This window comes from Ictalurus furcatus, chromosome 16 (genome assembly GCF_023375685.1).
Source record: "Ictalurus furcatus strain D&B chromosome 16, Billie_1.0, whole genome shotgun sequence".
NCBI lineage: Eukaryota > Metazoa > Chordata > Actinopteri > Siluriformes > Ictaluridae > Ictalurus > Ictalurus furcatus.
The window spans coordinates 6,881,774-6,893,658 of NC_071270.1; the positions used below are offsets into that span (position 1 = coordinate 6,881,774).

The 11,885-nt window shown below is 40.6% G+C and overlaps 1 protein-coding gene across 1 annotated transcript in view; it reads right to left on the bottom strand.

Moving 5' to 3' along the window:
- Positions 1-7,742, bottom strand: part of rph3aa (rabphilin 3A homolog (mouse), a) — a 37,678-nt gene extending 29,936 nt beyond the window's left edge. Inside the window, exon 1 of the mRNA XM_053645898.1 lies at positions 7,365-7,742. The gene's annotated coding sequence lies outside the window, so the exon portion shown is untranslated. The remainder of the gene's footprint in view (positions 1-7,364) is intronic.
- Between the last annotated feature and the right edge of the window lie 4,143 nt (positions 7,743-11,885).

Here is an 11,885-nt window from a genome sequence, read left to right on the forward strand (position 1 = left end):
CATATATAATGAAATAACAAAGGACCTAAAATTGAGCCTTGGGGAACACCACAAGATATCGCATGACGTCTGGAGGTGTGTGTACGCAATGCAACGTAATCTAAACCTATCTAGGACTAGGCCTGATAAGCCAACCCAGTTTTGCAGATGGTCAAGCATAGTCCCATGGTCGACTGTGTCAAAGGCAGCACTGAGATCTAAAAGAAATAGAATTGACAGATTACCCAAGTACTTATTTTGTTGCAGATCATTTAAAACTTTTAGAAGAGCCGCTTCTGTGCAATGTTTGGACCGAAAGTCAGACTGAAATGTCTCATTAAGATTATTGACGTTGAGATAGTTATTGAGCTGTATGGGCACAACTTTTTCAATTATTTTGCCTCGAAATGGAAGATTAGAGATAGGTCTGTAGTTACTGAGCACAGGAGAATCAAAGATCACTTCTCTTCAGCAGAGGCCTAACAATAGCTGTCTTAAAGGTGTGTGGAAAAATTCCTTTCTGGAGGGACAGATTAACAATGCTAAGGATGTCTGGTAATAATGAATTTAAAACCAACTTAAGAAAGCTGGTAGGTAATGGTCGAGAGAGCAGCTAGAAGAATTCATAAGTGATATAGCCAGGGCGAGAGTGTTAGGGCTGACCATGGAGAAAGAGGATAGATTACATTTAACAGTAATAGGTGGAGCGTTAGAAAACATACCAGACAAGTGCTGACTATGTTTTGGCTCATGATAGTAATTAGATTGCTGAAGAAAGCTGCAAACTCATTGCATTTTTGAGTTGTGAAAAGATCTGATGATATTTTAAGTGAGGGGTTAAGCAGACTATCTGTGGTGGAGAAGAGGAATCTGGGGTTGTCTTTGTGGCTGTCAATTAAACTTAAAAAGTAAGATTTTCTAGCAGACCTCATTTTGTTATTACAGCGCATCCGGATAGTATTCACAGCGCTTCACTTTTTCCACATTTTGTTATGTTACAGCCTTATTCCAAAATGGATTAAATTCATTATTTCCTCTAAATTCTACAAACAATACCCCATAATGACAACGTGAAAGAAGTCTGTTTGAAATCTTTGCAAATTTATTAAAAATAAAAAACAAAAAAAGCACATGTACATAAGTATTCACAGCCTTTGCCATGACATTCAAAATTGAGCTCAGGTGCAGCCTGTTTCCACTGATCATCCTTGAGATGTTTCTACAACTTGATTGGAGTCCACCTGTGATAAATTCAGTTGATTGGACATGATGTGGAAAGGCACACACCTGTCTATATAAGGTCCCACAGTTAACAATGCATGTCAGAGCACAAACCAAGCCGTGAAGTCCAAGGAATTGTCTGCAGACCTCCGAGACAGGATTGTATCGAGGCACAGATCTGGGGAAGGGTACAGAAACATTTCTGCAGCATTGAAGGTCCCAATGAGCACAGTGGCCTCCATCATCCGTAAATGGAAGAAGTTTGGAACCACCAGGACTCTTCCTAGAGCTGGCCGCCCGGCCAAATTGAGCAATCGGGGGAGAAGGGCCTTAGTCAGGGAGGTCACCAAAAACCCAATGGTCACTCTGACAGAGCTCCAGCGTGTCTCTGTGGAGAGAGGAGAACCTTCCAGAAGAAGAACCATCTCTGCAGCACTCCACCAATCAGGCCTGTATGGTAGAGTGGCCAGATGGAAGCCACAGCCCACCTGGAGTTTGCCAAAAGGCACCTGAAGGACTCTCAGACCATGAGAAACAAAATTCTCTGGTCTGATGAAACAAAGATTGAACTCTTAGGCCTGAATGGCAAGCATCATGTCTGGAGGAAACCAGGCACCACTCATCACTTGGCCAATACCATCCCTACAGTGAAGAATGGTGGTGGCAGCATCATGCTGTGGGGATGTTTTTCAGCGGCAGGAACTGAGAGACTAGTCAGGATCGAGGGAAAGATGAATGCAGCAATGTACATAGACATCCTTGATCAAAACCTGCTCCAGAGCGCTCTGGACCTCAGACTGGGGCGAAGGTTCATCTTCCAACAGGACAACGACCCTAAGCACACAGCCAAAATAACAAAGGAGTGGCTACAGGACAACTCTGTGAATGTCCTTGAGTGGCCCAGCCAGAGCCCAGACTTGAACCCGATTGAACATCTCTGGAGAGATCTGAAAATGGCTGTGCACCGACGCTCCCCATCCAACCTGATGGAGCTTGAGAGGTCCTGCAAAGAAGAATGGGAGAAACTGCCCCAAAAATAGGTGTGCCAAACTTGTAGCATCATACTCAAAAAGACTTGAGGCTGTAATTGGTGCCAAAGGTGCTTCAACAAAGTATTGAGCAAAGGCTGTGAATTCTTATGTACATGTGCTTTTTTTTGTTTTTTATTTTTAATAAATTTGCAAAGATTTCAAACAAACTTCTTTCACATTGTCATTATGGGGTATTGTTTGTAGAATTTTGAGGAAAATAATGAATTTAATCCATTTTGGAATAAGGCTGTACCATAACAAAATGTGGAAAAAGTGAAGCGCTGTGAATACTTTCCAGATGCACTGTAAGTATTTTCAAGTTGCTTTTATAGACTGGTGAACCATACGCTCTGTGTGCTTCTATTGTCTTTCTGCTCTTCTGCAGTCTCTTCTTAGTCTTACAATGGAGGTACTATTTCTCCAAGAAGCAGCTTTAATTATCCCAGAGACAGTTTTGGTTTTTAAGGGGGCAACAGAGTTAATACATTTGGTTAGCCTGACACTAAAGCTCTCCACTAGAGTATCTAAAGAAGGGAGTGAAAAACGGGGAGAGATGATATGAGATGATATGAAGGTCGCAGCTGTATCAGCAGTGAGATAGCGCTTAGTGACAGTCCTCTTATCACTCACAATGTTAGTACATGCTGAGATTTCAAAGAAGACACAGTAGTGTTCAGAAGTGAAAGTAACCTAAACTGTTAAGAGTTTAGCAACCTTGTGAAGCTGACAGTCGATGGATCAGAGATTAAATCCATACGGATGTTGAAATCACCGGTAATTAACACATATGCATAGCCAGTTCATGTCCTAGAAAGCAGTTCCCCAAAATCATCAAGAAAACCTTTGTTAAGTCCAGGAGGGTGATAGATAACTAATAAAATAACAGATTGATCACCCTTGAGATGCAGTGCAAGGTACTCAAATGTTTTCCAATAGAAATCTGTTTACAACATAAAGTATGATGGTATATAGACAGGCAACACCCGCGCCCTTCTTATTCATTCTTTTAAAACCTGGGGCTTGGGCGTTGCTCAGGGGAATCCAGCTTGTGTTTTTCAACAAGTTGGCTAATTCCAAAAGACTTATTTGTTAATGACCGTACATTTAGTACTGCAGATTTAAGAACAGGGAGATGTGATTGTTCAGTAAAATAATTCCTTGTCCAGTCCACCATAATTAAATTACGTGTATTTGAGGACCTCTTCTGTTTCCTACGGCCATGCCACCAAGTATTACAAATGACCGGAATATTCTGAAAAGCAGCATGGTTACCTACACGTCAGACATGCTCAGTGGTAGGGGCTGCTGAAAATGTAGTAGGAGAAGGAATAAATCTTGGGGTGCGATGCTGACTGATGTTACCGGATGTTTGTTTTTTTTCTGTGTAAACTCTAGAGAGTTGTGCCTGAAAATCCCAGGAGATCAGCAGTCTCAGAAATACTCAAGCCAGCCCATTTGGCATCAACAACCATGTCACTGTCAGAGTCACACTGATCACATTTTTTCCACATTCTGACATTAACTGAAGCTCTTACCCTGTCCCTGCATGATTTCTTTATTTTATTATTATCATCATCATTATTTTTGCATTGTGTTCCTGACACTTGATTGGCTGATAAGATAGTTGCATGAATAAGCAGGAGTACAGGTGTTCCTATTAAAATGACCATTGAATGTATATAGAGTGTACACGGGTGGAAATTTTAGGATTTAGGCCTAGTCAGCATTTGTACAGTAACATAAACAATTTTCAAAATCTAAAAAAAATGAAAAAGTCTAATGTATGCAGTGCATGAACTCAAGAAATAATACTTATACAACTTCACACACCCAATTAATTATGCTTACTCAGAGGATGTTTTAAAAAAAAAATGAATGGCCCAGCCCTTTTATAAAGATCTCTATACACTCTTAGAAAAAAAAAGTTCTAAATCTAGAACCCTAAAGAGTTTATTACGTCTCTCCGGGGGATCCTTGGCTCTATCCTACTGCAGTTTGTTTTACTATTAAAGAATGTTCCAAGGAACTAAGAACTGTTCAACTTTTTTTTCCTAAGAGTATGTTTATAAATTTCTACTTTTCTATGTCCGATACAACACCTATATCAAAGCGTGGCTAATACCTGCTACTGACCTGCTACTAAAATCCACATAATCTTCAGTAACTGCTTTATCCTGGTGCATCTACAGTCTATACCAAGAACACTGGGCATGACGTGGGACTACACCCTCACTGGGATGCCAGTGCATCGCAGCGCACCATGCACACACTCATTCACATCCCTAAGGATTATTTTTCTGTAGAAAATCCTCCTACTGGAAGAGAACATTGGAATAATTTCTTTGTGCATACTTTTGGAGTTATGCTTGGTCTACTATATAAAGCAGCGAAACCACTACAGTGCTGAACATCAGCTCAAGGGATTTAGTTATAGAAGGAACAAAATCTTCCTTGTGTATGACGCTCCCAAGTACAGCCACGCGTGGTCTGCTACAGTGTGTTGCTCAAAGAGAAAAACCCTGTCAATTAGCATCCACTGCTTGTTGAGTTACAAGTGAACTGTCACTAGCCCAGGGATGGGAATGGCAAATTGACATTGGGGGCGGAGGAATCTGGTGGGACGCAACATTTTATCTGCACAGGACTGTGTGGGATGACTCCTGGCAGAAGGGTCTTCATACACACTCTCGGTGTGTACGCATGTCTGTTTACACACTGCACGTCCACTACAAGACAGGACTCTGGAGGGATGATTCAAAGTGTTTTGAAATGTCTATTTGGAAAGATGCTCGATGGTTTATGCCTACTATGATTAATAAATGATGATTATATCTTTTTAAAAATCCATAAAATGATTCTCATAAATGTTAGCATTGAAGCTTAACATATAGTAAAGATTTCACTGATGTTTAATATGCATTGTAACGCCATCACACACACACACACACACACACACACGCACATCTGTATTAACACATAGCAGATCAACCACCCACCCAGTTTCACTCGGAGGAAGAAGCTTACCATCTTATTAAGAACCTCAGCTAGTTCATCCCTTCATCACCATTTGGAAGAGTTTTTCTCTCATGAGATAAAACCTAACGCTATTTTACAACACGGATATATATCGCAGGATGTCAAATGAACCACTGTGAAGCATGTGCTTGACCATCTGTCTGAGCTGGAGGAACACACACCTCTGACTGTAGAGTGTTTATTAACGTCATAGCTGCCATGCCTCTGTGCCAGAGATTTCCCTCAGGGAATTTGCTGGAGGCGTCGCTCCAGCGCTAACAGGCAACAGCGCATTCGTCCTGAGCACACATCAAAATTTCCTACTGTCTTGTCTTGTCTGTTAATTTCATTCTGATTTATTGATTCATTTCAGCTTCCTCGGTGTGAGGGAAGCCCTCCTACGACACGTCAACACAATGTGCCCCATGCTCGTGATGTGACACGGGGTACAGAAGGAGCGTTTAAGCAGCTGTTCAGTCTCAACTCACTATTAGCAGACAGAAGGTTTGAAGCGCCTTGTTTTCTCTCTGCACACATTTACTACTAGACCACATTTCATCTCCTATTGCTCTGACTATAATGCTTTATACAAAAAAAAAAAAGAAAGAATAAAAACATTTCCGACATGCTGACTGGAAGTCTTTCAGCATTGCTGTAATGCTTGCATTGTTAATGATTGTCCACTTGAGTCCAGCGCATCATATGTCTGACTTAAGACAGACCTAAGATATTAGACCTAGATATTTTCTGAAGTGTTGAGGTAGAGTTTCAAAGTGGAAACATGACCTATTGTGGAGACACGCCTTTCCAAATTATTCATTTTATTTAGAATTCACTTTCAACTCACTCCATTGTTTCACATCGGATCCATCGTTAATATGCATGAACCCTAATGCGCCTTTTCGATCTCCAAGCCTCATGTACCACTGTTGAGTCCGATGTATACCTGCAACACTGCAACACTGCTTTCTCAAGCCGGATAGAAATGAATAGCTGGCACTCAAACAAAGCGAAGAGTTCACCCAGTGAGAGTTTAACAAAGTGTGCTTAACTTTATACTTACAAATGAATCTGTGACTCTCGTCCTCACACATCCATCCATTTGGGTATAACAAAGAACCCAAAACAAACAAAAACAAAAAGATTCTCAAACATATCTTTCAACCTAATTAATAATATAGTGGATTTTAAGTCTTGCCTGTAAGAGAGCAATCACTTTTTATTGCTTTTGAGTACCATCAGGCTCACAGTCTAAAAGCTCACAGCCTCTGAAGAGTCATCTCTCCTTATTTAATACACTGATCATGAGTCTCCTGAAGGTGTGCGCAAATCCCTGTAGTGCTGCTCCAAATTACTATTGTCGAGATGCTCTGCAAGGCACAAAAAGTCCTCTATGGTCATACTCCAGGAATGAACAATGAGACCCAAAGGTACGATTCAACAATTCATTTTAAAACAATTCAACATCTTATTTTTCCCTTTAGAATAATACATAAAATACTATATATATATATATATATATATATATATATATATATATATATATATATATATATATATATATGGCATGCAGCTATCTATATATGATTATCAATTATGTTAAAATAGATAATCAGGTGATGGTCATGTGAAATGGCAGGTCAGCTACAACAAATGGAATTGTCACAACTGAATGAATACTTGGTACAAATTAAAAGCTACTTGCAGATAATTGGTATAAATTAATTAATACTTGCGAGTCATTATCACAAAGGAATAATTACTTGCCGAACAGTGATTATAGACGCTTGTTAAAATACTTTGTAATTAATTTCTAATCTTTTACACGCCTCAGCATTGTCGGAAAGTAACACCATTTATTGCTACATCACATCAGACCCGCCATTCATACAACATCCATACATTTCCATACAGTATTGTATCATTTGAACAGTGTTACGTAACTAGAATCAGCAACTCCCATCCCCAAAAATTCAGTCATCAAGAAATTCAATCATACTCCCATTTTTATTTTTTTTTGCATTTTTTTTTTGCAAGTGCCAGTTCTGGATCAAAAACTCCAACTCTACTAAAGGATGATGTCACCGGAACTTGGTGGACATTGTGGGGAAAACTTACCTTGTGACTGATGATCTGTGCTGCGTTCCGACGCAGGAGAGGAGAGGAGAAGAGAAGAAGAGAAGAAAGGAGCGAGATCACTCTGCGTGTTTCAGCTGGAGCTAAACGCCTATCTGTGTCTCCTGCACACACTGTCTCCTCAATGTACTGCTGCTTACCAAGAGAGAGAGAGAGAGAGAGAGAGAGAGAGAGAGAAACCTCCACCCCCTCCTCAGCCGCCTGCATTAAATCACAGAGTTGCTGAGCACAAAAGCTCCTACCTACCGCGCACAAAGGCTTTTTCTCCCTGATAGATGATTTACAGTGAATAATAGTGCTCTTAATTGCTGTTGTTAGATGATTCCTAAGGTAATCGCTTTTTTTTCTGTCACTGCTATGACTCCTCTCTGCAAAAAGATCTGACAAATCCAGTAGGTATTAATGTAGGTCTATTTTACGCAAAAATACAGATGCATACGATTCATGCTGCATCCCCTGTCACCACATCTTCGTTACATTTTACCCATTTGACTTACATGACTTACATTTGAGACAGGATACAAGCAAGCACTTGAGGGGGTTACAGGTCTTGCTTACGCACCCAAGCGTGGCAGCTTGACAATGCTAGGATTTAACCTCACAGCCTTTTAATCAGTAGCCCAAAGCTTTAAGCACTCAGCTACCATTCCTTTATAAGACATTTATTTTTTTACTCAAAAAGCGTCTACATTTTGGAGTGAAAATGAGAAAATATGGGCTACATTTATCTGTCACTACTATCCAAAGCAACTTACCATTGAGGCAGGTTACAAGTTAGCAGATGAGAGGGTAAGGATTTTGCTTACGGACCCAATAGTAGCAGCTGACACCGGGATTCAAACTCTCAACCTTCCTATCAGTAACCCAAAGCCCTAACCACTCTAAACACACACTATATTGCTGAAAGTATGGGCACACCTGACCATCACACCCATATGTAAACCTTCCCCAAAGTGCTGCCACAAAGATGGAAGCACAGAATTGTCTAGAAAGTCTCTGCATGCTGTATGCAATTTCCCATCACTGGAACTAAGAGGCCCAAATTTTTTCCAGAATGACAATACCCCTGTGTACAAAGCAAAGTCCATAGAGACATCGTTTGCATATGGAAGAATGGCCGGCACAGAGCCCTGACCTCAACCCTACTGAATTCCTTTGGGATCATTTAGAACGCTGACTGCAAACCCAGCCTTCACGCCCAACATTATTGCCCGACCTCACTAATGCTCTTGTGGCTGAATGATCACAAATCCCCACAGCCACACGCCAAAATCTAGTGGAAATCCTTCCCAGAAGAGTGGAGGTTATTATAACAGCAAAGGGAGGACTCTATCTGGAATGGGGTGTTCAAAAAAGCACATATGGCTCTATTTTAATTACAGATCTCTATTTTACTACAAAACAGAATGCTATGTGCACTTAATGGTGCAATGGTTGCAAAACCATTCCAACATATTACTGAAATAAAGTTCAAATCACCAGTGTGCTGAATTAGCAAGCGTGTCTCATTATGGAAGTAAGTGAGTCAACAAATGTTTACTTTGTTAAGGCATGAAAAGTTCAGTCAGGATCAAACTCTAACGCAGTTTTGCTCCGAGTAGCCGAGTCGATACGCAACGAGATCAGGAAAGCAGAGAGCAGACAAAGCCAGAGAAGGATATAAAATAAATAAGATAAAAAGTCTTTATGGATACAATTACGAGCAACAACCAGCATACAGCAGTGGAGGAGACAGCCAAAAAAAGACGTCCAGAAAGAGTCACAAAAACAGCCAAAACCATTTGAGACAAATGGAATGAAAGTTGACTTTTATAATATACTCAGAAATATCATTATTCTCTTCACATACACTTTTGAACCCATTTCCTTACTCACATTAAAGGTCTCCATCCTCTGAATGGAAGAGTATACAAAAGTATGCAAAGTGAAAATCTGTCTCGAATATAAAAAGCTATAAAACAGACTCACATTCAGTTTTTAAAAGACCTAGAAAGTGACATCTGGGGGGGGGAAGCGATGTAGCTATATTACATCATTTTCAACACAGAATGAGACATAAAAAGGTTAATAGAAAATCAAACAGTGTTCTGGAGGAAAAAAAGTGACCCAATGTTCCTGACATCACGTTTCTTATCTCTATACACCTGTATCAGTGGAACATTTTAGCTCCAATTCTGTGGATTTGCTGCCCTGCATCTTCACCCGGGTACAAAGATGTCAGCACAATTCCGATCATTATCCCACTGGATTCGATCCAGGGCTTGTTAATGAGCGAATGTGCCGGGTCAGGTGTATTTGCAGGGAATTAAGAGACATACAGTAACTATAAATACTCCAGAATATTTCCCACACATTATCCAGTAGCCTCATTTAAAACTGGAGTCAGTGGCCCTGATAATGAATCACATCTTTATTGCCACCTTGTGGCAATTGTTCATTAGGATAGTAAAACCCGGCATAATAAAGCCTGGAGATGTCCAAAGAAAGATTGTATGTATATTCAGTAAATCCCTGTGTGGCTCTAAAGGTCTTAGTTTGAGTCATATTTTATTACAGTTCTCAGAACAAACAAAATGTTATAGAATTTAAATAAGATGACACAAAGTATTTGGAGGTTCTCCAAATTATTTTCAAAATTCAGTTTCTCAAAAACCTCCCTGCTTGCTCTAACACTTTGGGTAGGGCTCAGGGACTGTAACCCTCTGAGTTCAGGGGCATTGCAGTGTTTCGGTCACGTATACTGAAATGCCGGAGGAGTGTGAGCAGAATGAAAAAGATCACCATGTAACCTGAGGTATCACCCAAATGCGCGCTGTCACCAGCACCCTGCTGCTGATTTTAATTTATTTTAGAGCACAGATCTTCAATCTCTCTGCTGGGGCCTCTGCATTGCAGAAATGTTTTGGGGTTGTTGTTGTTTTTTTTTAAGTCTGAATCTGTTGAGTGAGCATGCAAAAGAGGCAAGAAGTGATGAAGACCTGCTGGAATCTGGATTAGAAAAACATGTTAATTATAGCTTGTGGATAAAATTCGGATATTTTCCCCCCTTCATATTTTCATATTTGGTGCTCAGACCTATAGCTCCAGTACTGATGTTGGTTATGTTGCAGGTAAAGGAATCAACGTTTACCTGCATAGAAATCCGGGAAGTCCTTGGGATGCACAAAATGATCTTATTTGGAAGCACAAACATCAGTGCAAAGAAGAAAGAAAAAAAAAAAGAAAAAAGTGCACCTCCTACCACCTCAGAAGCACTTCAAAGCTGATGAAGGACTTTTGTCTGAAGCATCCTGTTTCTCTGGATTCTTTGTGCACTATTAGAAGCTGATTTTGTCCCCTAACAAAAGCCAGGCTGAACAGAAACCAGTATGGGGCAATAAACTGAAACGTCTGGCATGCTCGTTAATTAGATCAGACCGTCAAACACCTCAGGGATGTCATAGCCCATTAGTTAGGTGGTCCTGGTGGTGGCATGGAGGATGCCCAGCAGGGTGATGTTAGCCAGACACTGGAGCTTGGGAACGGTGGTCCTGCATAAAGGGCAAGTGAGACTTGAATAATCATAACAGTGAAAACATAGTGCTAATTTGGGTATTTAGTTCAATTCACTCCAATTTTATTTGTATAGCACTTTAAACAGTAGACACTGTCACAGAACGGCTTTAAAGAAATCCGAACGCAGACTTAGATCCTTAACGAGCAAAACAGCGGAGACGATGACAAAGAAAAACTCCCTGAGATTACCTGAGAGGAACCCATTCTCTTCTGGGAGACACTGGATAATGGGATTATAAATCAGTACACATACCGTAAGTCATATAAAGTACGAAATAAGTATGTTGTGAGTTAAACTCCTGGGATGAGTACAGGGCTTGTGACAGCAACGGCTCTTTATTTCACTGGGGGAGATCAACAATGACAATAACGACAATGCCTTAACAAAATTGAGTCGAGAAGCTATCATACTTGACTTATGCTATAGGCTACTATCCAGTGACTTTGTAAAGAAGTCCTGTAACAAGCAGCTGTGGAAAACATACAGTATTCCAGTCAACAGTCTAGAAGCTCGTTTTGAGTGACTCCACGCACCTTTGTTAAACTGGGGTTGATACAACAGTTGTGTTTCCCATCACGAACATTTCCAGCACAACTACAGTACACAGAAATCACACAAAAACCTGAACCTAGCCAGAAAATTTGGGTATTGGGAAATGGAGGCACATGTTGCTCAGTCTTTGTGTTGGAAACAAGGTCACTGTGGTGCACAGGCATTTCTGATGTACGGTCATTATTCCGCTCTCCCAATCGCTGCGATATATCTTACAGTAGAAATGGTTATATATTCACAGCATTTGTTTTGTGGAAATGTATTAGATTTAATTCCATCTATCCATTTTCTGTACCGCTTATCCTACACAGGGTCGCAGGGAGCCTGGAGCCAATCCCAGGCGGGGGACACCCTGGACAGGAGGCCAATCCATCGCAGAGCACAATCATACACAC